Source organism: Haliotis rubra, unplaced genomic scaffold (genome assembly GCF_003918875.1).
Source record: "Haliotis rubra isolate DU_JTF1 unplaced genomic scaffold, ASM391887v1 Scf22, whole genome shotgun sequence".
In the NCBI taxonomy this organism is placed as follows: Eukaryota; Metazoa; Mollusca; class Gastropoda; order Lepetellida; family Haliotidae; genus Haliotis; species Haliotis rubra.
The window spans coordinates 1-27,293 of NW_025766225.1; positions in this window are offsets into that span (position 1 = coordinate 1).

Consider the following 27,293-nt stretch of genomic DNA (forward strand, 5'->3'; position numbering starts at 1 on the left):
CAGTTGAGCACAACGGACAACAGTCAAAGGTGGCCACCTTCCATGATACTGAGAGAGCGTGCAGGTGAAAACGGAGGAAATGCAACGATGGTAGAACCGAGTCGTTTCACCCAGCGGCAGTACAAGAGGTGCTTCGAGGGTAAGCATCCTGAGCTGATAATATCGAGTGTTAGATATAAATCATAATCCTGTGAATATAGGATACCTCAGCATAACTCTGCACATAAAATGACCCAGCGCACAAGGCGGTGAGGGTTTGAAATGCATCAATGGGGATCTCGACCCTCAGGGACACACACGCGGATTCGACGACCCGGAGTAGATGGAAAATTATGCGCCTTACAGCGAAAAACAACAACATTTACAAACAGCGTTGAAGTCCCATCCGGTGGAACCCTACCGTTGATATAGTAGATACCTCAGGGCGACCGTCAACTTTTCGTTACACCCTGATCCACTTTTGTGATGATAAATGGATGATATACCCATCGTTCGTAGGCAAACTGTTCGAAGATGTTGAGAGAATGACCGTTGCCCAGAAACAAGCCATATATTGCTCGCAATCTTTACTGACGATGACAAGTGGGTGTTGTTACCCTCTCACGATTGGTTTCTCAACGCGTGGAAGCGGCTCCCCTACGTGTTTCACGGAGAACAAAGACAACTACCTAAACAGAGTCGTGAACAACGAGACCCACCTGCTCGTGGCTTACATCCCGACGCAGAGGCGTAGCGTAGTCATCAACCCAGTCGCCAGTATGGCGAAAGCCCACATGCTATCCGAGTAAACCGGGAGTGCAAGATGGGGCATTGCAGTTGGTGTCTGAATTCGCTGGCGTGGTCAACGTCCACCAAGCGACCTACTGACTAACTCAACAGTCATCAAAGAATCTACACCTAGGGGAACCATCACCGGATGATCAGGAAATCGTAAAGGGGATCGAAGCACCCGATTGGGTGAAAGCGGCGCCAATTATCAGGTTTGCACTGTTTCACGTGCGGGTGGGTGTCGACTCCACACCAGTCTGCAGGGGTCACCACCGTGACAAATGGAAGACACGATAATACTCACCGAGATCTTCCTACCCAACAACATACACTTCATGGGTGAAGTGTACCCTGAGTATCAGAAAAACAATTGGAGCTATCTCTAATAGTATTATAGCGTGTCCAAATCGTCATCGGCCCAACACCGCTAACGTCCGGAGACACAGGCGGAGGATTCGATCTGCCCGGCGAGGATGACACCTCGTACGTCTGCGCGCAGGAAGCAGCGTGTGGCACGATGGGGCGGCGTCTGCCAGACCACTTTATAGAACCCAAATGGTTTGCTCAACATGACCTCACCGAACTTTACATATGTTTGACAAGATAAGGCGCTATCTCCCGTGCGGAACAATGGTATCTTGTTCGGGAAAACTCGTTCAAAGTATGCGAGTAGTACTCAACTAATGTGGGATCCGGGTAACATGTTGTTCGCCTTCAGGCTTGGAGGGATGAGTTAAAGTTTGACGTCCCCAATTCCCCAGTGGACCGCATAAGAAGGTGAAACCGAGGCTCCACTCACCATAGAAGTGCCCATTCATAGGGGGTGATCATAATAGAACAACAACTTTTACCGGGGTGACAATGCGGCTATGACGCCCTAAGCCTGGGCGAACATTGCGTATAGATCATACCGGCAAGACCCCTCAACGGGTTCTATAAGTCCCCACAATACCTCGCGGAGGCTTTATAGAATAATCACCATATTGGGCGCACAGTTACCTCATTTATCCTCTCCCTATTTCCTGTACAAAGGGTCACAAGACTTATGTAAGCTTCAAATACACTGAGCAAAGGTAAGTACGCACATTTTAAAGATGTTTGGAATATATTATATGCACACAGGATGGGGCTGGCGCGGGGAATTTGTAGAGAGTAACCGAAGACACGGAAACCGTAGACGGATTCTGCTTGAGGCAGTTATGTGATGTAAAACGCCAACTAGAACAAGACCGCGACACGCAAGAAACACCTGTAAAATACAATAGAGCTTTCAATATCGTGGACGGGACTGATACGCTACCCTTATGGCAACCAGCGTGGGACTAGGGGCGGCAGGTGTTGGACGACGGCTGTCATTATTCAGCCGCACCTATAGTGCTAGGCATTGAAATATGGCTGGGATTGTAGGGGAAATTGGCAGGGTTGATGTTTAAGTTTTACAAATATGGGGCTGCGTGTGACATTGAAACACGACGAGATCGGGGTTAAAGCTGAAGCAAAAGAAGCTGAACTTGCATTGGTGGCGCCATTTCCGCTTTTCACCGACGGTAAGTTATAGAGGCGGAATTTCGAAAGCAAATCCTCTCGGGAATATCGACAAAATTACCGTAAGATGAAACAAAGAATCCGGTCCAGTCATAATAGTGCAAGGTATCAGCGAGACGAGAGAAAAAAGTACATGAACGGGGATACGAAAAGCCAACCAAGCCTTCATTACGACACCAAAGTTATAGGCGATTCACATTAAACTGTTTCATCGAAAGTGTGGCGGGACGCCCGTTAATGAGTGCTACTTCGCGGCCATAGCGAAACGCTGGCAGGTAAATGCGCGTGGGTCAGAAGGAAGTTAACTAGAGTTCCAAAAGTAGTCATATATGATGGGAGGATGCAAAGGATTTCGATAGCTTTATTTATTGAAATAAAGCACAGAAGGCTTTGTTGGACTTGGTCTCAGGCTGTCATTATATCTACTACCCACCGTAACGGCTCAACCACCCAAACAACCTTTCTGACCTTCGACACCACCACACTCCCCGCTCGCGTATCACATTTTGGGCGTATCGCTGCAGTACTGGGAAAACCACGGCAATGCAGATACTGCTTCTCTTTACACTCACACGGCCAATACGAAATCCGCGTATTCCCCAAATGCGGGTCGGTTGTACGGGCGGGAATGTTCATAGCAAAATAACTTGCCGTCACTGTATTTGGGACACCTTCAAAACAAAATACATGCCCCATCAAGCAAAGGCCGTACTCAGGCTAGGCAAACACACATAAAACGCGACCGCGCCAGCACGCATACCACTCGCATATCGCTCTCCTCTCGTTTGTCGCTGTCTGTGCGTCGGCTCGTCTCCATTCAACCCCCGCTTCGAAACCTACCCGTCACCCACTAAGAGCTAACCCACCCAACCACGCTAAAACCCGCAAGCTTAAACAGCCACTCCATACCACTTACCCATACCCACCCACCCACCCCAAAACCCGCCCTAACACTGCCCGCACCTCCCAAGCCCACAGACCAACCCCCACCTACCAATACCATATACCCCAAACCGCATTACTTGGCTATCCAGCCCCACCTCCACACGGCCAAAAACGCACTGCCCCCACAGGCCAGCCTCCATCTCCGCAAAAATTAAATCAAAACCTCGAAATCATGGGATTCATATCTGCGGCCATTCTCCTCCAAAGTCCAGCTAAGAGCTACATGCCCTCGATACAAACTCAAACTCTACCGCAAGGGGTCCTGGCCAGCCATGCATATACGCGATCAAAGGAAACCTCTCCTAAACCATTTCAACTGCCTGACTGCCCTAGCCACCATCAACCTATTACCAAGTGTATGCCATGGTGTATGAAGCTACTGCTACAAGTGCTGCAACATGGCTATATTACGGTGGAACTGCGTGGACTCTGAGTACATGGGCATGAGGCTTAAGGCCTCATCGCTCAAAATCAAAATCTCCCCAAATAATCGCTCTGCAAGAAACCAAATTATGCTTCAAAATGCCTTCAAAATACCAGGCTATATATTTTCATCCGGTGGGCCTCCCGGCAGTAAATATCCAGCCCCCTGCTGGAGGGCCTGGGCTTCTGTATAACGAAACCAGTGCGGTGCCACCACTTTCGACATCCCGCGGGTCTACAAGTGCGGCTATTAAAACAACACTTAACAATAAAAGAATTTACCATCATAAACGTATAGAGGGGCCACCACAATCCCTACTAACGATTTAGAAATACTATCCAAATGCATAGAGATCCATGCTCACCCGTATCACTCGATTTCAACGCACACCATCCACTGTAAGGGCCTCCGGTTTTCACCGCATTAATGGAACTCGACTATCCGATGGCTAGACAAACCTGGCTTCAGCACTTGAAGCGACGCCAACCTGCAGATACCATCTCCTACCATTCACCCCACAGCAATAGATATTACGCACTCACTACACCTAAGCTTACACAATCTTGTATATGGGAGTCCACAATGACACCTGGGGCAGTGACCACTGCCCCATCAAATTACTAATCCCATCACATACACACCCCATACCTACAAACACCACCAACAACGTCAAATCCACACCTCCTGAACTCAAATTCAACCTGAAAAAAAGCAGACTGGCATAAATTTACCGCAACTAGACATTACTAGCATCTACAACCACGACATAAAGCGCGAACAGCAACTACACAAAACGCCATTATAAAACATCACGAAAATTGCGTTACCATTCGGACCCCAACCCGGCACTAAAACAGTCCCTTGGTGGGCACAGACATCATAAATGCAGAAGATGAGAAAAAGGCCATAACCAATCAAAAGGGACCGTTCAAAATTCACATTTGGCAAAAACTAAGAAATAATACCTGAGCAGCATAAAGGCGGCAAAAATCCAGCATTGGAGAAACTTTTGTTTCAACCCTTAGGATAAACAAAGCTAACGCTCGACAAATGTGGAATTAATTTAAAACCTTAAAGGACATTTCAAAAAACCGAACCACTACGCCAGATACCACAAACAAAGATAAGGCTAACGCCATTGCCCATTTCTCGACCACTAGTGACTCCACCAACTTCACCCGCACGGTTAAAATATAATAAAATACACCCCCCTCTTCTCCCCAACCCCCATACAGACCTCCCAATATGACGATCCATTAGCAACATGCACGGAGCTTAAGTCTGCGCTAGAAACAAAGCAGCCTCAGCCCCAGGTCAGATGCCATCACCTACACCATAAAACAAAGCTCTGAAACGCTAAAACCTTACATACACACTTCAACCACATCTGGACTTCCAGGCAACATACCTATTGCATGGAAAACGGCAGGGTGGTACCAATCCTCAAACCTGGCAAACCAAATAACGATCGTTGATTCTTTCCTTGTTTTGCTCCTCTAACGCGTAAAATACAGAGCTTTAATTGTTTGGTGAACAATTAAATAAAAATCTTATAAAGGGGACCAGAGTGAAAACTTCACTCCATCGATGAAAACTTTAGATCACATTTACATTTGGAACAAGACATCAGAGTAGCCCAAGCACAAAACAATATACACGTGGCCATTCTTATAGATTTCAGTAAAGCATTCGACATGGTTTGGCATAACGGCCTCCTACAAAAACTTCAAAAACATGCCATACGCGGTCGGAATTTCATTCATTCACTCTTTCTAAACGACAAGACAAATAACAATCCGTCTCACACCATTTCGGATCCCTACCCATACAAAATTAAGCACCCCCAGGAATTATACTATACAACTTTATTCAACTTTATGATTAACGACATACCAGAAAAGTGGCAAATCACCAAGTATACCAAATTTTACCGACGGCATTTCATTTGGACTTTATCGCTGGCAATACTAATCCACAAGAATGCTAAGGCAAATTTCAAATTGGGCCCAAAAATGGGGTTCCATATATATGTCAAAAAAGCCGTGGGCATTCTATTCAAAACTAAAAGATGGAAATTACACCCAAGCTACACTTAAGCCAAACTAAAAAGAATTAAGGTTAAAAATGAAGCCAGATTCCTAGAATTAACTTTTCGACCACCATATGACATGGACACCCCACATTCATAACCTTGGTCAACTCATGTCAGATATAAACTTAATGCAGCCCATCAGCTGTGCAAACTGGGGTGCCGAACCAGAGCTTTACACTCATCAACATATACGCAACTCTTATACTGTCGAATGGACCACGCCGCTCCGGTTCTCCACAACATATCCCCTGTAACCTCCAAACTTCAAACTCCAGTCCAATACGCCAAGGCCCTCAAACCTTACAGGCTCGAGGGAGTGTTACCTCCCCTTAATACACTGCTCCTTATTACAGGCACCTCTTCCAATCACCCAAAGAATCAAACCGCGACCGCTCACCTACTGGGCTGAGACCCAGCACCTTCATCTTCAAACTAATTTCAGAGGAAACAAATACAACATAAAAAAATCAACACTTTAAAAAATTCAAAATAAAACCAAAACGCGAAGCTCCATGCCTTACTCACCTCACCAGTCACCTACCACGCCAAACAGTTAAAACACCGCCACCTCACTCCTCCTTCCACAAGCTACATCACAGCCAAAGAGCCCCACCACCCACTGGCGGCGGCTTTGGCCTCCGCTTTCGACGCCAAACAACATGATATACACAACAAACTAAATATTATAAACAAGCCATATTCAAACAAACTACCCTGCATACACCCACATTTACACACATGCATCCATCAACAAAACAAATAAAACAGGCGGACCGTAGCGAACGGTCAAGCCTTGTTTAACAAACGCTCGAGCTTCACGCCGCTGTTAACACCCATGGAACTAACGCAATCCTCACCAGCACTACCTAATACCATCCATTCAACAAACAAACTTCCTCATACTCTCCGACTCTCTCAGCTCTATCAGAAACCAAATGCAAATGTAAACAAATCACGCTGGAAGCAATGCGCGCGATATTTATGGCTAAACGGTCGCTCGACGGCAGCAAACAAAGCATAACATTCATATGGATACCCAGCCACACCAACATTCAGGAATATCACTGCATACACGGCCGCCAAGCTAGCAATACACACAGCTCTACCTAGCATCAGATTTCACACATTGCCAAAACCGAACTCAAACAACTATTCGAAAACAGGCCATCCCCGGTCCGGCACCAGCACAACATAAATGCTAATAAAATCAACATGGGTTAAACATCAATCAAAACACCTGTCAGCAAGGCTCCTACGTTCTCCAATATCAGAAACATTGACGTTGCGCCGAGCTTCGACCGTCTGGGCATCCTGGAATCAGGTTGTTACGGACTCGTCATCAACGGAGGCTCTGGTTTACTTGTATGGACGATCTATTTATAAGTACCTGTTGTATGTCTGCTCAGGCAGACAGAACCGTTGGCATTGCATGTAAGAGCTAGGATACCGCATGTCCCATCCGCACTCTCACGTGCACGTGCTTCACAACATTCGCAGCGCGTTCGCCGTTAACATCTGGCGGTGCGTGTCACTGACGACTGAAGACGTGAAGGGAGGCATTTCGTCAACTTCATGAGCGCATATTATCATATTTATCTTTAAATCATATATAAGCAGGGTAAAGATACAGAGAGTTTTTATCTTCTATAGAGACTTTATTGTTCATTGTGGATGCGGATGGATAAATAGCAACGAAAACCACCACAACAAAGACAAGGCGGTTTGTCAGGACATGCCGAGATACATATACTTATGAACCAAATCATACTATAATTCAAATACAGTGACATGATAATTACTGCTTATTGATGTTGACCAGCGAAATATTCGCATGGTCAATCAATGGCCCATATTATCACTCTTGACTTTTGAACAATAGATGAAATCTGCGCATGAACTGAAGTTGATTAAATTAAACTGGCTGAAAATATATACGGTAACATTCAAACCATCTCTACACATGAATCTTATTACCATACAAAATATCCTATGAGATGTTACGCTTGCGGCGGAAATTACGATTACATTGTGGTAATAATTATGATAGGGTCTTGCAGGCGCTGCCTTTAATACTTCGGGGACACTCCTTTCAGCAGCAGTCGGTAGTCATATTTAGGCACGGACCAACTAGTCTAATATCAAAACAATAATTATGCTTAGTACGATATAGCCGACGTATTATGCGGTAAAGTACAATATAATTCTAACAACTGTGCATAGAAATGGCATAGTTTATGAATATAATCGAGGAGAGGTAATCCGGGTACATAGGCAAAACAACGAGGGGAAGGGAGGTAACTCTTTGTGATCATCACGGATAAAGAGAAAAACTTGCTTGTTTCGATACCGCAATGTGATCTTCAGGCTATTACCACAAATAACAAACAATTTCGATAATTTTGTTTCCTGCGCGATGAAAATATGTTAAACCGAAGACTAAGGATGTCTTCAAAGCACGTGAATTTTGCAGGTTATTTGTGAATCTTGTGAGGATGACCCTCTCGCATGGCGGTCTTATGAATGAATATTTTGCAAAAACCGGCCTTTTCTGGCACTCTAACCTATTGCGAACATAAAAGCAAAACACTACTTATGGGGCCAGGCATGTACTCACATTGAGAACTGTTACAAATTTAGCAGAGGATTGACGTCATAGCGAAACTGCATCATCAGAGGGTGATGGCGCGGAAATGAACGACAACCATATGGGAAGGAATTTTATCTCTCTTTTTTACATCAAACACCTAAAGTTGGATAAACGTTAATGGGAACATATTATTTTTTAATGATAAATAGATTAGAAAGGGCTTACGTTTACGAAAATGAATTGTATTTGTTGGTGATATGAAATTCCTGTTTCCGACTACTTCCGGAAACTGCCGAAGATAACGACATTGAAACAAAGGGGCGAAACAAATGTATATAGAAACTCCTTTACTCCTGCTAAATAGTTGACCCCTGACAACTATAGACAGTAACCATGAAACGGCGCATATAAAATAGGTAACCGCATTAGAAAGAAGATGCTGCAGGGACAGTGCATGATTAGCGCTTTGCACACCTTCAGGCTACGGCTTACAGCAAAAATAATAATTCTAACTATTGACAGACTAACATTTTATCATGGCACATGAGAAAATACTGATATGGCTGTTCAGAAAAAATACTGATATGGCATTGTCCATTTGATAAGAGTTCACTTTGTGTTAGGTTTGCCAATAGCTGGCAGCAACGGGTGAGATTGGCTGATGTTGGCCAAGACTGTAGGATCGATCTGGGGATGATGTTACTTCTTGCTGCAGGGCTGACCGCGGCAAGTTATGTGGATGGGATGTTGTCAGCAGTCGATCTGGTGCTGTGTCGTCGTTTTGGGAGCTCCATAGTCAAACTCCTGCTTCCAAGTGAAGCACTATTGGCCAATCCTCAACTGTATCAGGCATGACAGCAACTCTGCTGCTCGCACCTGGCCTGTTATGATTATCATTCACAACACTGTCACTATTAACCTGATTATCACAATGGTTGCTGCGGTAACGTATCAACACAATCATGACTTGACACAATTTGATTGTAATTAGGAATTACCTTCGGGTTTCACAAACAGGAATCTCAGGGGTGTCCACCAGGCTGGCACATTTCTGATCATTATCTGCAGCCAAGCATGTAATCAGCAGGCTCCCCTGCTGTGCATGAAGCACTTCCACAAGATTCCCATTGCTCACTAAATTGGGTGTTGGTCGCACTATGGTGAAGGTACATGATTCTGGCGAGAGGTTATCACTAGTCAACACGGACAGCCCTCTGGATTGTCCTGACGAATCTGGTGATTGCGGTTTACCTCGATGAAGGTGGCTGGTTGCTACGGTCTTCTACCGCGGGTTTCGCAGGTCGGTAACTGTTTCTATGGACCGACTTTTACCCTAACCACTCAATGGATTTGAATGGCATAGACGTTATTTTCTTTCCTTCATATGACCTTGTAGGGCTCTGGACGCCATATGTACGTTCATGACGCCCAGAAGGATGGTTCCGTAGGAAAACTCTTGCCAACTATCAATGCCTGTCGTTCGTGTCCTGGTTGAGATGGGAGCTCCGTTTGAGGAAGCAGCCTCCCTCTGTCCTCTGACTGGCTTGATTGAAGGCTACCGCCTTTGGTGGTGCTCTGTAATCAGTCATTATCATCGCACCATATGCCGCGAAATAGCAGATCCGCAGGCATTTCCGGATCTCTCTGCCGAAGAACAGGTAGTATGGTGAATACTTGGACTGTAGCATGTGATGTGCAGTTATGGCCGTACATTAGTTCAGGAAGAAGAATTAGGCCATTTCTTTTTCTGAGCAGGGGCGTGTCTAAGCATGTTGTGAAGAGTTCCTGTTTAGAAGCGCTCACATTGGCCCATTACCTTCAGGGTGGTATGGTGTGGTCTACCGTTTCTTCGCCATGGAGCACTGCAAAACTCCTGCCTTGATAGCTGACTCAAAGAATTTCTCCCTTGATCAGCACCAAGTAGCAAAACGCTGGCGGAACACCCAGACGGACAGCCACTCTTTGAAGCGAGTATCCTCCTTTTGATCGCCATTGGAAAGAGCTTTATATTTGTGTAGACATCCGTCAGCACTAGTACATTCTCCAGTCCATGAGCACTGCTTTTTGCAACACGGTAGAAATCCATCGCCAATATTTCGAGAGGTCGTTTTGGCTATGATATAACCGAAGGAGAAGGGGTTTAACTGGTATGTTTACCGAGCGACAGCGTTCACAACAGCACGGTACTCTTCGATAATCCTTGGCCATGTATGGCCAGAAGCACCTCAATTTTCAGAATTGAATAGGTTCTCTCCACTCTAGTGTCCACATTCATGTGGCTTGATGTTAATATTCACCGGGAGTAGTTTTTGGAATTACCATCTGAGAAATTGTCTTTCATCTTCAGTCACTTTTCTGCAGAGAACACCGTTGTACAGAGGTCATGTTTTCCAGCTCGGCCGATTTCCGGGTCTTCGTATCTTCTACCAGGCGAGTTCGCTGAGATGGATAACGATCAAGTTAAAATAGTGTAGAAACTTTTCCGATGCTGGGATCGTCTGCCTGGAGCTTTGCCATTTCATCGTGGCAGCACTAGGTAGGTTGTGTGCTGGGGATGTCCTTCACGCATTGGGTGCGGATATGGACATCTGAACAACATTGAGGTCTTTTGAATCTGTAGTTTTAGATCAAACAGGCAGACGACTTGACACTGCCGGCGGGTAGTTGCTCTACATGGATTTGGCATATACAGACTCTAGGCGAGCTCTGTCGCATGTTGTTTCGCACTCTGCTCCAGAATCAGCATTTCTGTTCTTCACTTTGATCGGTGCCTGATGGTGAGGTTGAACGCTCTCGATCCATCTGGTTTCTGTGGCTTCGGTGGCTGTGGTCTGGATCAGCTCAGGGGATCATTGTCAGTATACACCATGCAATCTGCTCCAGAGAAAATCCTGAATTACTTTCCGTGACGGCCCACTTCAATGCTACTAACTCCAACTTCATGCTTGAGTAGTTCTCCATGTTCCTTTCACCGGGTCAGGTGATCCGTACCGCCCGAAAGCGCCAAAACATCTCCCTGTTTTTCTTGGTCCTGTGATAACACAACCGCAGGCCATAATTAGTGGCGTCAACCTCAATATGTATGGCTTATTGAGTCGGATATCCCAAGACAGGTGCCGTGGTAAAGTCTATGCTTCAGTTCCTCAAAGGCCTTTCACATGAACTGTCCCAAGCCTTCATACCACGTCCAGTTCAGTCTTTCGTTTGCCTTTCTTTCCTTTCTATTGTAGCATGAGAAAGTAAAATTTGTTGCCAGGCTTGCAAATGATAAGGTACAAACTTCGGTAATATCCCGCTGAGGCGAAAACCTCTAAGCTCTGTTTCCGTTTTAGGAATTGGCCATCTGTTACTGCTTCAATCTTTTCTGGGTCGGAGGAGAATGCCTGTTTGAGAAACTAGATGTCCCAGATACTGGTTTCTTGAACAGTTCAGCGCTTGGTTTAAACCTTCAGATTGAATTACGGCACTTGTCAAAACCATTAATCCCAATCTTTTCGCTAATCTGTTCGAATGTTGCGCGAAAATAAGGATGTCGTGAAATGCCGTAGGAAAGAGTTTACAGTTCTCGTCACTAAAAGATTTATATCCATCAGACGCATGAAGAGGTGCCTGAATTGCTTTAATCAAATCCGAGATGGCATGCGGAATATTCATACCAGTCCACCTGTCACGACTCTGAATGCCGTCTTTTCAATATCTTCCTTAGCGACTTCTACGATGGTTGAGAAATACCGTGAGCAAGGTCCAAGCTACAAGTATTTCGCACCCTTTAGGACTGTCAAAGCTTCGTCTATCCTTGGCAAAGGATATGCATCCTTAAATGTCTTCCAAGTTCAGCGGGCACGATAGTCACAACGCCGCCTCGGCGGCACGTTTCCCTTTCCTAACAAGCACAGAACAGCATAGGGACTGAGATGACTCCCGGATGATACCTTTCTCCAACGACTTGCGTAGATAGTCTGGACCTCTGCGTTGGTATACATGGTGGAATCCTGACTTCCAGGTATATCATCCATAGTTGGAATCATTGTTCAATGGCATCACAGAAGCCTATGTCGTCCTCGTCTTTGAATACATCAGAGTGTTTGTTGATTAATTCCTGTAGTTTTGTTGGCAGGAGGAAGGAAGACTCTCACTAACATCCATACTGCTGCGGGAGGCTGTCCAACGAGCTGTGACTTCAAGCTGAACACGCACCTGTATGCATGAGCTTGCACATTGCAGCTGACCTCCACAACATTGTAAGTTAGGACTTTCAGCTTCGGCCGAGTTCAAAGCTCCAACCTGTGTTCTTGGATTAGGATATATAGCCTTGTCGCTGAAATTGGCAACTGGCGTTACTCTCTCCTTTCATGAGAGTCCACATTGACCGGTTGGACTGTTTAAAGTCAGCTGGCGCCAACGGAGCGGATTTCCTCAATGATGGCGGTGTAGGACACTGCTCGGCTGAACAGTTCCCTCAAAAGACCATGAGTGATCGAGCTGGGACAAGGATGGGCTTTTACCCAGAAGCGCTCTTATCCTGAGATTTTGTTTTGTTTAGAGGCGAGATTTGATCATGAAGTATGCTGAAACTTGGTGAATCGCGGGTACTTGGAGATTGTCTTGCGTTACCTTAAGTCTTACTATAGAGACGTTGGATGATCCCAGTACTCCAGGAACTTTCTGTTTCCGTGTTCTTGTGTCCTCGTCAGTTGGATCTGACGACCATGAACAGATTATACCCATGCATTTATGTCCAAAAGCTTTAATCTCCCAGGCGAGGTATCCCAGGTAGGGTATGTCTGTCCACATTCGCGCGTGCGTACGAATCAACCTTCACATGTCAATAACTCCTCTGCTGTGGGTGTCGCCCAGAAGGACTCGGTGATTGTCGACGCAGAGCTTCCGTATCGGCGAAATCAGACATGCAGAACCATTCCATTTACTTAGTATTGCTGGTCTCTGGGCATTTCCTACCACTCTATACGGAGGACCATTTGTTCAAACTTTTATAAACCGAGTAGTTCACGGTGGGAATCCCGCGGATTTAAAAGCTTGTTTGGGGGTTTCTCCGGTTTTAGGACACCTTCATGCTGGATAATGGCCTTCTTCTCCGCAGCTCCAACAGGTCCTTGGTCCTCGAGGCCTGCTGCTATTGGCTGAAGCTATCTGTTCTTGTTGACGTTGCAATGATGGCCTCTTGTCAGCAGGTATATCTGCCATTTTAGATACGATGTTTACACAAGGCGTATACTGATCTTTCTTTGGAATTGCCCTAGCCATTCAATGACACGGTCGCGGAGATCCAGGAAGGATAGCTCTGGTTAACACGAGTCAACCTTCGTTTGCCTCCAGGACTTCATGGTGACTGACTCGGCAATGTCCTTCAGTGCCATCTCCTTCATGCCATGGGAAAGTGCTATCGAAGATTTCCACGATCTTGTCGTACAGTTCGATTAGGTCAAGCGAAGTTGTTACGAGGTCGCTACCAACTGTCTCGGCGGTAGAATAGAAGCGGTGTTGGGCTGGCAAGTCGGTTTCCCTCTCGAATACTTTCCTCAGAGATGCCGGTGATGCAGCACGGAGACTTCCTGATATCAGGTCCTCTTGCAAGGATTTCTGGCGAGCCCGATCCACTAAGTTATGCACATAGAAGAACCGCATAATTCCCTCCTCAGACAACTTCCTTGTCTCGAAGCGGAACTTTCAGGTCGAAATCCACTCTTTAAAGCGCGGTGTCACCAGCTCGTAGAGCTTGTCTTTGAAGCGTGGTAGTTGTCGACCAGTTAGAGACGATGGCTTGTAGCAGACAACGACACGAGTCCAGGCAATGCGAGAGAAGTGCTTCAGGTTCCATGGCAAAAGCAATTCCATTTTCTTTAAGTTTGGATCTGCCACAACAACTGCTGGTTCCTCATCTGCCATCTTGTTCTAGCCTCCCTGGGGTTTCTGCAACCGCTGCTCTGTAGCTCGCTGCCGACACCAAATGTAAGCGGGGTAGCGGGAATACGAAGAGTTTTTTGATGATCTTCTATAAGAACTGGCCGATTTCATTGTGGATGGATGAACCATGTAAGCGAAAAACCCCAGAGGAACACTCAGCACAGCGAGTCAGTGGTCACATGACCCAGGGCACGGACCAACTAGTCATTGATATCAAAACAATAATTATACTTAGTACGATAATAGCAAGACGTTGTGTAGTAAAATACAATATAATTCTAACAACTGTGCATAGAAGTAGCATGGTTGCGAATATAATCGAGATGAAATAAAACGTTTATGCGGCAAGCCTTTAGCGAGGGAAGGAGGTAACTCTTTGTGATCATCACGAACAAAAGAAAAACATTTCGACCCATAATGGTCATACCAAGAGCTATTCTACAAATAACAACAATTTCAGTGAATAATTTTACCGATTCCTTCGCATTAAAATATGTTGAAACAAAGACTAAAGTTAATAATACACTAAAAGCATGGACCACACACAGGATTGTTGTGAATCTTGTGAGGATGACCGCATGTGCTTGGATATTTATGAATGAAATATTACAAAACGGCCTTTCCAGCACCTCTAACCTATTACCCGAACATAAAAGCAAAACACTATGAGCCAAAGAGCATGTACTCATTTAAAACTGTTGTGACTAGCAGAAGAAACGATTGACTATAGACTGCTACATCTCAGAGGTGATGGCGCGAAATAGGGCAATAGCGAACTGCACTATGGGAAAAGATTTTATCTCTTTTTACATCAAATACCTAAAAGTTGGATAAAGCGTTAATGGAACATATTATTTTTTAATGATAAATAGATTAGAAAGACTTATAATTACGAAAATGAATTGTATTTGTTGGTGATATGAAATTCCTGTTTCGACTGCTAAGGCTTTACCGAAGATAACGAACGTGAAAACAAAGGGCAAACAAATGTATATAGAAACTTAGCTACACATATAAATTGTTCATTTACATCACATGGATCTCTGCAAAAGCGCAATGTTACTGTAAACAACATGGTTTTATGCACAGTTATACTGATGTTAACATATGTAAAGCATGGAGTCATGATGACTATCGAGAGTAACTTTTCATGAGATCGTGCAAGGGCATTATGGGTATTTCAAACAAGTTATCTCGCATGAGCTGCTGGCCGTATTCATTTTGTCTTGACTCAGTTAAATCACCACCTTGAGTTTAGTAGACTCGCACACTTCATCGAAGTGCTGTTGGCCACCTTTCTGCGAATCCCGTCCCCATCTTAGCTGAGATTGCATGACCGCGCCTGTTGTTACACGACGCCTCAACTTTCTTATACAAGACCAGTTGGCGGGCCCTTCGACTGCTGCTCAGGTCCGGTAAGATCTTCATTGATGATAAATCGTGTCAGCGGCGGTTATAGTGTTCTCCTGGTGGTCCTCATATAGCTTCCCGTCGATTACGATTTGTGAGATCTTAAATCTGAATCTTATATATGTGTTGTAGAATGTGGTGCATTTGTATTCTCTCTTCCAGAAACAGTTTTAAAGGAAATGATAATAAAACTATGTTTTCAATGGCAATGCTGAAAATGGTACATCGCGCCATACACATACTTCTGTCGAGATGAAGCATATATGAAATTATCTGCTGTGTCCATATATGAAAACAACCATAGGAATGTGTAGCGACAGCGCAAATTATGTTCTGGTCACGTATCCTCGTGCTGATCATGGAGGTCAGTTTGCTTGGCGTAGTGGTTAAAGCGTTCGCTCGTGGATCCAGGTTCAATTTTACATATTTGAACAATGTGTAGAGGCCACCCCGAGATATTGCTGGAATATGACGAAGCGGCGCAAAGCACACCCACGCACTCACTCGTTGATTACAGAGTAACAGCATGCTACGAGAATTCCTTCTTATCCGTTTATTTGCATATCTCCTTAAAGGCATTGTAACTCTTTAATCTTGCATGAAAACGCATTTAGATGATATCAGCTTTTACTGACATTGTTGGCAATGCAATTTGAATGTGTCTCTGTATATGGTTCATATTACACGGACATGGGCGACGGCAGTAAGATGGGGCTGCATGAAATCACGATACCAGTCTGTCTCACCCAGTCCTGAACCATGGTATTTATCCCTACTGCCAAGCTCTCTCTCTGCGGTCTAAAGCCCTAAATACAGCAAAGTCTCTCCTCCGGTAATCTCTACCAGGGCCTCCCTGGGGCTCCTTTTCAATTTAAATGGGCTTGTTTGTTACTATCACAATTATATGTATTGAGAATTCAAAGCATTAGTCTAGAAATACATGGACGATAATCGGTTATATAATGAAGTGAGTGGGTGAGTTTTTTGTTTTACCCGCTTTTAGCAATATTCGAAGCAATATCACGGCGGGGACACCTAAAATGGGCTTCACACACACCAAGTGACATTTGGGGAATCGAACCCGGTCTTCAGTGACAGTGAACGCTGCTTGCTTGGCCCCACAGCTCAATTAATGGCTGTGAACGTTTGTCAAGTTAGCTATCAATAATACCATTTAAGGCATTACATGTACTGACTTCATATAGGCATATATGGAGAGATTATTCATGATTGATTCAGCCCCATTTCAGTCATTAAAAAGTCATTGCCAAAATTTACACTAGTCTTTCATGTTAAATACCTGTCTTTGAAACACAGCTTCTGTTCCAGGCGTGATTTTTAGTCACTTCACGTCCACGCCGAAGCGGTGGCATTTGGCGTGTAAATGATTTACACCAGCCATTAATGTTAAATAGCTGTCTTTGAAACACAGAAAGTATTCCGAGCTGATTTGCTTTCAGTCACTCCACGTCCCGCCCAGCGATGACATCGGCCCGGCATTATGTGATCTGACAACGGAAAGCAAATGGAAGTTCTTGTGCTATTTACTCTTTGAAGTGTAGCGTTTCTACAAGCTTTAACACATCTAAATGATACATAATAGTGGATAAAAGAAACCTTGGCACTTTAATTTAAGTTTGTAAACTACTGACTGTTTTTTTGCTATTGAACACTCACTGAGTACGTATTTGTGACAACAGCCATCTGTGTCGTATATCTCGCTAAAAGGCGAGGCGTGACGAAACGCCTGTGTTTGTTCGTGCTTGTACGGTGCTTTCAGCGCGGGTATAGATCTAATCAATGCCTGTATGGTGTTTGCTCGCCAAATCCATGTTGAGTCACTCACTCCAGCAAAGCTAGGAGTTTAAAACTCATAAAATTGCCTTTGATCAGCAGTGAATATCGAATATTCAGCCGCAGATATTATTAATGAAGCTAATTCCGCGGCGCCATTCGTGTTGAACATGTAACGGATATTACTTCATACGTTTACACGCGCACCTCCTCCTGTACAAACCTGACGAGAACGGTTCTCTATGAACGGTTCTATGTTTCGCCATTAACTGTCTCTTACGGTAATATGTAGAGTTTGAAGTAGGGTTTAGTACTACGGAAGCGTAGTAGACCACGATTGAAAAAAATGTTTGGTCTCACTATCTCCACGTAGGCATATTTTCTCCTACGTAGGATAGAATTCATCCCCTACGTAGTACTTAATATCTCGTATATACGTAGGAGATGAGAGCGATGTTAATAGACATTAGTCTAATTATGGTCGACTTAGATCCGCAGACATATATATATATGTATAGTTATATATATATCATCGCCTAAATGATTCATCAGGGTGTAGTGGAAGTTATCGTAACGTACACCTGGAGATTATCGAGGATAATCTCTCTTAATTTGGCAAATGTGCCACACGTACCAACTCGTAATTCATCTATTCAAAGCTCCTTTCATGAAATATTTTTGGCAGTACATGGTGGAATATTATTGAGCTTTAAGTTGTCCACATTTGTTTCACTAACGCAAAAGTATGCGACAACAAACAATGCCATATCAAATTAATAAAAATAACACGTCACAATTTTAATTCTGGACTCACAAAGTCCGAAACTCTCCACACTGTGGGCACTTTCTGACAAGTGATTTGACCAAATTAACATGCGGTTTATTATGGATGTAATGCCAAGGATGAAAAATGAAAAACATTTTTCATGGGTATGAACTTGCATGACTTTGGGCAGGATGGGCGAACTTTACTCAAATTCATGTTTTGGAGGTTTGTAAATGAATGAGTGTATGTTAATAAGCATCATGACACAAATTTCAATCATTTTGACTTAATTCGACTAAGTTAAGACGGAAATATTAAAACATCGCCCATGGGCGAAGAATATTTGGCTATGAACTCAGGCGTGTTTACATGTTTTTGGAGGTTGTAAATGAATGAGTGTATGTTTATAAGCATCATGACACTAATTTCAGGAAAACTCATTTGACTTAATTCATCTAATTTGACGATATTAAAAATCATACATGGGCGAAAAATATGTTGGCCCCAAAGGGCGAGAATGTTTAATTTCAGCAAGAATTCATGTTTAGGAGGTTATGGAAATGAATGATCGTATGTTTATAAGCATCTATAACACAAATTCAATTCGTTTTTGACTTAATTCGGCTAATTTAGAGCGATATTGAAAAATCTGCATTATTTGCACAGGAACATGGATTAATAGCGCATTGCTGGGAGACCATTCCGTCCTCAACCATGCATTGCCGGTTGGGCCGAAATATTTTCAGCTCGCGACAACAAATGGGGAACTTTCCGGGCCTATCGGCACACTAGTCATTTATCTGGCGTAGTGACCTACAATAGGCTATCAGTTGTGATACAGAAGCTCTCACCTATTGTTTTATTTACTTAATTGTTTCAGGATAGGTATGTAGTCGCTCCGATTACCATATGTGATGACTATCCTCTCAAACGATCCGCGCCCTCTCGGCCCCTATAGCAATTATAAGGTCCACTTTCTGCTCACTATCAAGCCATCTACTCTTCACCTCGCTCTCCAACCCTGTCTTCGCCAGGGTCGCTCTATTCCTTCATTATTTCACACCAACTCTGCATCCAGTATTGCTGTCTCCTCGAGGTCCGCACCACCGATCACACCCACCTCTCGGCGCCAAGCCATAACAAAGCTCCACGGTCAGGCCATACATATTATGGTCAGGGCCCGCCAACCAAGCTTGCTTCTGCCTCTCAATTACACCCGCAGTCTCTGGCTTGCGCGCCCCTCAATGCTCCATGCCTCAGCACCCACCCTGAAGGGACTTACATAGTCCTTCATGCACGTTGACAAATTTACCCATCATTCAAGAAACACAAGTCTCCTGCTATTATGTTGTCTAAATTTTACTTCAAATGTTTTTTGATGGTTTGTTTAAACTGCTTTGAGCTTAACGATATCAGATTGATTAATGAATTTATGGAATTATCAGTTTAGAAATGCTTTTACTTAAATGGCTTCCGCTCTAGCAGCTAATATAAGACACGCTGGTCAAGTACGGTAGACTGTGACTCAATCTCTTCACGGCATTGGCTGGAACATTCAGGTTAAATGCAAAATAACTAGGACAACTTTGACTGATGTAGTGCTGTGTGCAGATGAAAGAATGTTGTTATGGCAAGAGCGCTTTCGAGTCACTGTTTTGCTTGAACCAGTTACATTAATCTTATAAGTTAGGTTTAAATAATGGTAGTGCTGTTGATGATAATATTGTTACCGGTTTGTTAAACAAATACATTATCCAATACTGACCTTTTTGAGTTATGACTTTTCTTCCCTACTTGATGACTTTTTCCACCTGCCCAAATCTATGACTTTCCGTTGCTTTTTTCCTATAACTTTTTTTTCCCTGCAACCCTGTCATAGGTCTAAAGGCGTCATCTTTTCCCTCAATCTTATAAATAATTGTAGGCTTTTATAAAATAGGACTAAACAGCACATTTTGTATATTTTATTCAATAAAGAGAATACTAAAAGCGCTGTCTCAGTTAGTGTTGATCTTAGGTCATCCAAGATATGAAAGATAATTTACAGCATTATGTGTTAAGCTTTAAGACTACATGCATGTTAAAGATGCCTGCGTCTATAATATAGAATATATAAAATCGCAGCACTTTCTAACAGTGTCCGAAATCATTTTTATTTAGACGAAGCCTTAAGACATACATAGCATAATGGGAATTTGTTTTACTACAACGGTATGCCGTATGCTACATTTAAAATGTATTATTTTAATGGCCTTCGGTAGCATTTTATGCTCTAAGTGTCTCATAGGCCAGTCTGGCCGGACACATAATTAATAGTATTAATGACACTATAATAAAATAATTTTCTTATTTTAACAACCTCTTCTTCTTCTTCTATAATCTGTCGAGAATTATCGATATGTAAATCGTTTTTCATTCTTGCAAAGTTCATGTTACTATAATTGTTAAGATGACATGTCCGGAGAGAAGTAAACATTATTCTATGATGATAACGCTCTCCGAGAAAACTGTCTTGATAATTTTGGTCATTTCTGCACTCTCAAGTCTTTCAAAGCTACGAGGTAATCTTGGAATTTAGATAGTCAGCGAATTGTAGATTAGCAGTATTTGTAAGTATTGTTTAAAGAAGTGACCATTGAACGCGCGACCATATCACAAACTCTGAGAGAGCATCGGTGGTATATATAACGGCCTTTATTCGGAGAGGTATTTCACTCATGAAATGCACCGAATAAAGACTAACCACTAATCGATGCTTCTCTTGGTTATTTGAAGGTAAGCCATGTTCAAATTCATTCATTGTATGTTCTTAAATTATGTTCATATTTTCTCTGTTTTCTATTATGTTCCATACTGTTGGATTTATGCCAATATCATCATTTAAACTATGTGATTGAATAATACAACAATAAGGAATATCTGTATCATGGTTGTGTATTCAGACCATGTAGAACCAATCTAACAATCTTTTACATCAAAATGAGTTTACAGTATAATGTAGTAACGGTTAAGACATAATATAGGCTCAGTAAATCCCACAATTACATATGATCGGGCTCGTGGAAACAAAGCAATTCTTGCGCACGTGTATCTATATTTTATTGCGTGTTTGCAATGAAAGTGAATGTCAGTGAATTTATTTCTAAATGATTATTATATGTCAAAAAATGTTCAATGCTACCTTTCATCAACCAATGTTTAAACAATGTACATAATATGTGAGGTTACAATACGGTACACGCAAAACTACTGAGCGCACATAAACCTTGTTGTTTCATTCTGTTGCTCACATATTGCTACGGTCTCTGTTATCTGTAAAGCTTTAAGTATGTATATGTGTACTTATTCAATAATGTACCGTTCGGCATATGATCTAATTCTAATTCTTAGGACAGTCTAGATATTCAGATGGTGGTCATATGATTCAACTAGCTTAGACTGAACATTTATATTATTTGTGTATTCTTATTATTCTGCTTAGGTTGTGATTCTGTTGGGATGCCAGCAAAGTAACGCCTATCAGTTACGACTTCCATAGAAGATTATTTAGCAATTGATAGCACATGTACTAAGTGTATTACTGAACAGTTACCTCATCATTCTCTATGCATATTTCTCAGCTGCGCTACATCATGTATTATGTTTCCAATATAATATGAAGCGTCCTCACTTCCGTGTAATCTTGGCAATTGTTTATTGTAAGGTATATTGTCAGTAAGGTTTATGTAATTATTAATTCACATGATTTTCATATTATGTATTAATTATCCAAGTTTGAAATAATGCTGATGTTTTATGTAATTTGGAGCTCATGAAATGCACCGAATAAAGACTGGCACTAATCGATGCTTTATATTGGTTGTTTGAAGATTTATTGCGGGTCCGTATTTGAATTCCCGACAACAAATTCTAGGTATAATAATTATCCTAGACCAAATATAAACCCTAAAAAGGTTACTATAAGGTCAAGGTTATTATAAACCGAACAAATTACCATGTATGCCGGGTGCACGATCGTACACTGCTAGGGTGGTGTTGTACAAATCATCAGGCAGAATAAATCATTATTATCCCGCCCCATGGAAAAAAACATGCATCCACGACAGTCAATGAACCGTGAAGCACTGGTTCAAATCGACTAGTCAGTACCATGTTAGTGAAATATATGACTGAGTTTCAGCTTGTTTTGATGCTATATTTACATGAAGAGAGATTTAAGATACTTTTGCCTAAGGGTATGTATTTATATGGTTTTATAAAAGTCTTCCTATTATGTATATTTTGACCCTCTAGATAACAGTGTCTCCTAAGCCTGTTAAGGCTGGATGTATGTAAAACATTATGTGCTTATTTTTTCTTTTTTATATCTTGTTTACATACATGGGACACTTTAATAAAGTATGTCTATCTGTCTGTCTGTTTTTAAACATTCGTTAAGATAAATTCTGTGTTCTATTGTGATGCGGGGTATACGGGGATTTTTGCGTCCCGTTTTATCCACCTAGCCGAAGGCGTCAGTGACAGTTTGTTACTACTTCTTATGATAGGAATTAATTTGACGTTTTGTGTATCCAGTTCTTGTGTAATTTTTTGTATTCTTTTATATTATATATGTACTGGTGAGGTATTAATAAAAGCAATGTTTTGCATGTTTGCAAACCAGATTCTCTGAGAATATAAATATGTTTTTAAACAATATGTTCCAAATTGAAATACAATATGAACATGCACACAATAGCACTCCCCTGTCTGATAGAATGGATTAACCATAGCTAATTACTGATTTGCGATGTAACTGAATCTTGTGGAGTTAACTAAATGAAACTTTATAAGATAAATTGATTAACATACTCAGGTAAATGTCTTTAAAATTAAAGACTTTGTGCAGGTAACTTCGTGATCATTTGAAAGATTAATTGATTTACCTACTCAGATTTACTCCGTCTCCGAAACTACAGCTTGTTAGACACACAACTGTAAGTCTCTAATTATGACTACTTTAGAGAATAGTTGTATTTGATGTAATCTATATATTTATATGTACTTAAAGTATATATTAATGCAAAAGTCAATATCGATGACGTCAAATCCTCCATTTCATTTTATATTTTATGTTGCATGGGAGCGGTGTTAACATAAGCAATGTAATGCTTGTTCACCAATCCCAATTCATTTTCATAAATAATAAAATATGTTTAACCAAAATGACTTTCAAACTTCATAATAGTCAATAGAAATGTGTTATCATAATTACATTATTCTTCTGAATATTAATGAACTATTTCTTCTGTGAAAATATAATCTTTGATAATCTATTTCATTAATCAACTCATCAATGAACTGCCTCCTGTGGGTACTGGGCTGGGCTGATCCCACTTTCATTGTAGGGATGTGGTAACACCACCAATGTGCACTGAACCATTAATTAATGTGTCTCACAACTGGGAGCTCTCACAAATGGGAGGACACCAACAAAACACCCTCACGAGCACCTGTACATCTCACACCAAGCCCAGTGTGATCAATGGAGTGTATATATGGAAAGCAAAATACACTTGAAAGTCGTGGCTGTTTAACTCCAATACACATGACCAACGGATGGGACACAACGACTTTTTCGGCGCAAATTGTCGCAGGCGCTTTGCGGAAATTACGTAACTGAACACGGAGATACACTAAAACGTCATCGTTCCGCTCCGTGACCTCGTCTTTGCGAGCTACAATGCTGTTACGACGTAAATTGTAATAACGCGGTAAAATGTAATAAACTGCGGCAAATTGTAATAACACCGCGGTAAAATGTAATACCGCGGTAAATTGTAATAAAAACGCGGTAAATTGTAATAACTGAGCCGCGGTAAATTGTAATAAAACTGCGGCAAATTGTAATAACTGAAACTGCGGCAAATTGTAATAACCCCTGCGGTAAAATGTAATAAAATACATTTCATTGCCTATTATGCAAGGAAACATTCATGATGCTAAAATGTGAGACTAAGCTTTATAAAATCCCTACCCGGACCTTGAAAACATCGGCATCTCTGATTCATTCTACTTTCCAAAGAAGGTCGAATTCCAGCTTTACAAAAAATCAAACCCCGGACTTTGAAAACATCGGCATTAATCGAAAACGGTAACAAACTGCGGCAAATTGTAATAACAAGCGCGGTAAATTGTAATAAACTGCGGCAAATTGTAATAACTGGCGCGGTAAAATGTAATAACTTCTCTGATTCCTTCTAATTTCCAAAGAAAGTCGAATTCCAATGTTTGTTTCACTTCATTATGGTCAGATCTAATGATTGGGATGTTAAATGAATGGAAAAAACTGAAATATTTTGGGCTATTTCTATCATTCAAACTGAGAGACAGAAGTCGTAAATTCTAACAAACTGCGGCAAATTGTAATAACAAGCGCGGTAAATTGTAATAAAATCTCTGATTCCTTCTAATTTCCAAAGAAAGTCGAATTCCAGTGTTTGTTCGACTTAATCATGGTGACATTCCACCACTGGCGTGTTAAAAGAACGAAAAAAGGCAATATTTTGGATTATTTCTATCAGTCGTACTGAGAGGCAGGTTCTGTAAATTCTAACAAACTGCGGCAAATTGTAATAACAAGCGCGGTAAATTGTAATAAACTGCGGCAAATTGTAATAACTGGCGCGGTAAATTGTAATAACATCTCTGATTCCTTCTAATTTCCAAAGAAAGTCGAATTCCATTGTTTGTTTGCCTTCATTATGGTCAGATCCCATCACTGGGATGTTAAATGAATGAAAAAAAACCTGAAATATTTTGGGATATTTTCTGTCATTCAAACTGAGAGGCTTGAGCCGTAAATTCTAACAGACTGCGGCAAATTGTAATAACAAGCGCGGTAAATTGTAATAAAATCTCTGATTCCTTCTAATTTCCAAAGAAACTCGAATTCCAGAGTTTGTTCGACTTAATCATGATCACATTCCACCACTGGCATGTTAAAAGAACGAAAAAAGGCAATATTTTGGATTATTTCTATCAGTCGTACTGAGAGGCAGGTTCTGTAAATTCTAACAAACTGCGGCAAATTGTAATAACAAGCGCGGTAAATTGTAATAAAATCTCTGATTCTTTCTCATTTCCAAAGAAAGTTGAATTCCAGTGTTTGTTCGACTTAATCATGGTCACATTCCACCACTGGCATGTTAAAAGAACGAAAAAGGCAATATTTGGGATTATTTCTATCAGTCGTACTGAGAGGCAGGTTCTGTAAATTCTAACAAACTGCGGCAAATTGTAATAACAAGCGCGGTAAATTGTAATAAACTGCGGCAAATTGTAATAACTGGCGCGGTAAATTGTAATAACTTCTCTGATTCCTTCTAATTTCCAAAGAAAGTCGAATTCCAATGTTTGTTTCACTTCATTATGGTCAGATTCTAATGATTGGGATGTTAAATGAATGGAAAGAAACTGAAATATTTTGGGCTATTTCTATCATTCAAACTGAGAGACAGAAGTCGTAAATTCTAACAAACTGCGGCAAATTGTAATAACAAGCGCGGTAAATTGTAATAAACTGCGGCAAATTGTAATAACTGGCGCGGTAAATTGTAATAACTTCTCTGATTCCTTCTAATTTCCAAAGAAAGTCGAATTCCAGTGTTTGTTCGACTTAATCATGGTCACATTCCACCACTGGCATGTTAAAAGAACGAAAAAAGGCAATATTTTGGATTATTTCTATCAGTCGTACTGAGAGGCAGGTTCTGTAAATTCTAACAAACTGCGGCAAATTGTAATAACAAGCGCGGTAAATTGTAATAAAATCTCTGATTCTTTCTCATTTCCAAAGAAAGTTGAATTCCAGTGTTTGTTCGACTTCATCATGATCACATTCCACCACTGGCGTGTTAAAAGAACGAAAAAGGCAATATTTGGGATTATTTTTTATCAGTCGTACTGAGAGGCAGGTTCTGTAAATTCTAACAAACTGCGGCAAATTGTAATAACAAGCGCGGTAAATTGTAATAAACTGCGGCAAATTGTAATAACTGGCGCGGTAAAATGTAATAACTTCTCTGATTCCTTCTAATTTCCAAAGAAAGTCGAATTCCAATGTTTGTTTGACTTAATCATGGTCATATCCCATCACTGGGATGTTAAATGAATGGAAAAAAAAACGGAAATATTTTGGGCTATTATTTCCATCATTCAAACTGAGAGGCTTGAGCCGTAAATTCTAACAAACTGCGGCAAATTGTAATAACAAGCGCGGTAAATTGTAATAAAATCTCTGATTCTTTCTCATTTCCAAAGAAAGTTGAATTCCAGTGTTTGTTCGACTTAATCATGGTCACATTCCACCACTGGCGTGTTAAAAGAACGAAAAAAGGCAATATTTGGGATTATTTCTATCAGTCGTACTGAGAGGCAGGTTCTGTAAATTCTAACAAACTGCGGCAAATTGTAATAACAAGCGCGGTAAATTGTAATAAACTGCGGCAAATTGTAATAACTGGCGCGGTAAATTGTAATAACTTCTCTGATTCCTTCTAATTTCCAAAGAAAGTCGAATTCCAGTGTTTGTTTGACTTAATCATGGTCAGATCCCATCACTGGGATGATATATGAATGAAAAAACCGGAAATATTTTGGGATATTTTCTGTCATTCAAACTGAGAGGCTTGAGCCGTAAATTCTAACAAACTGCGGCAAATTGTAATAACAAGCGCGGTAAATTGTAATAAAATCTCTGATTCTTTCTCATTTCCAAAGAAACTCGAATTCAAGTGTTTGTTCGACTTAATCATGATCACATTCCACCACTGGCGTGTTAAATGAACGAAAAAGGCAATATTTGGGATTATTTCTATCAGTCGAAGTGAGATGCAGGTGCTGTAAATTCTAACAAACTGCGGCAAATTGTAATAACAAGCGCGGTAAATTGTAATAAACTGCGGCAAATTGTAATAACTGGCGCGGTAAAATGTAATAACATCTCTGATTCCTTCTAATTTCCAAAGAAAGTCGAATTCCAATGTTTGTTTGACTT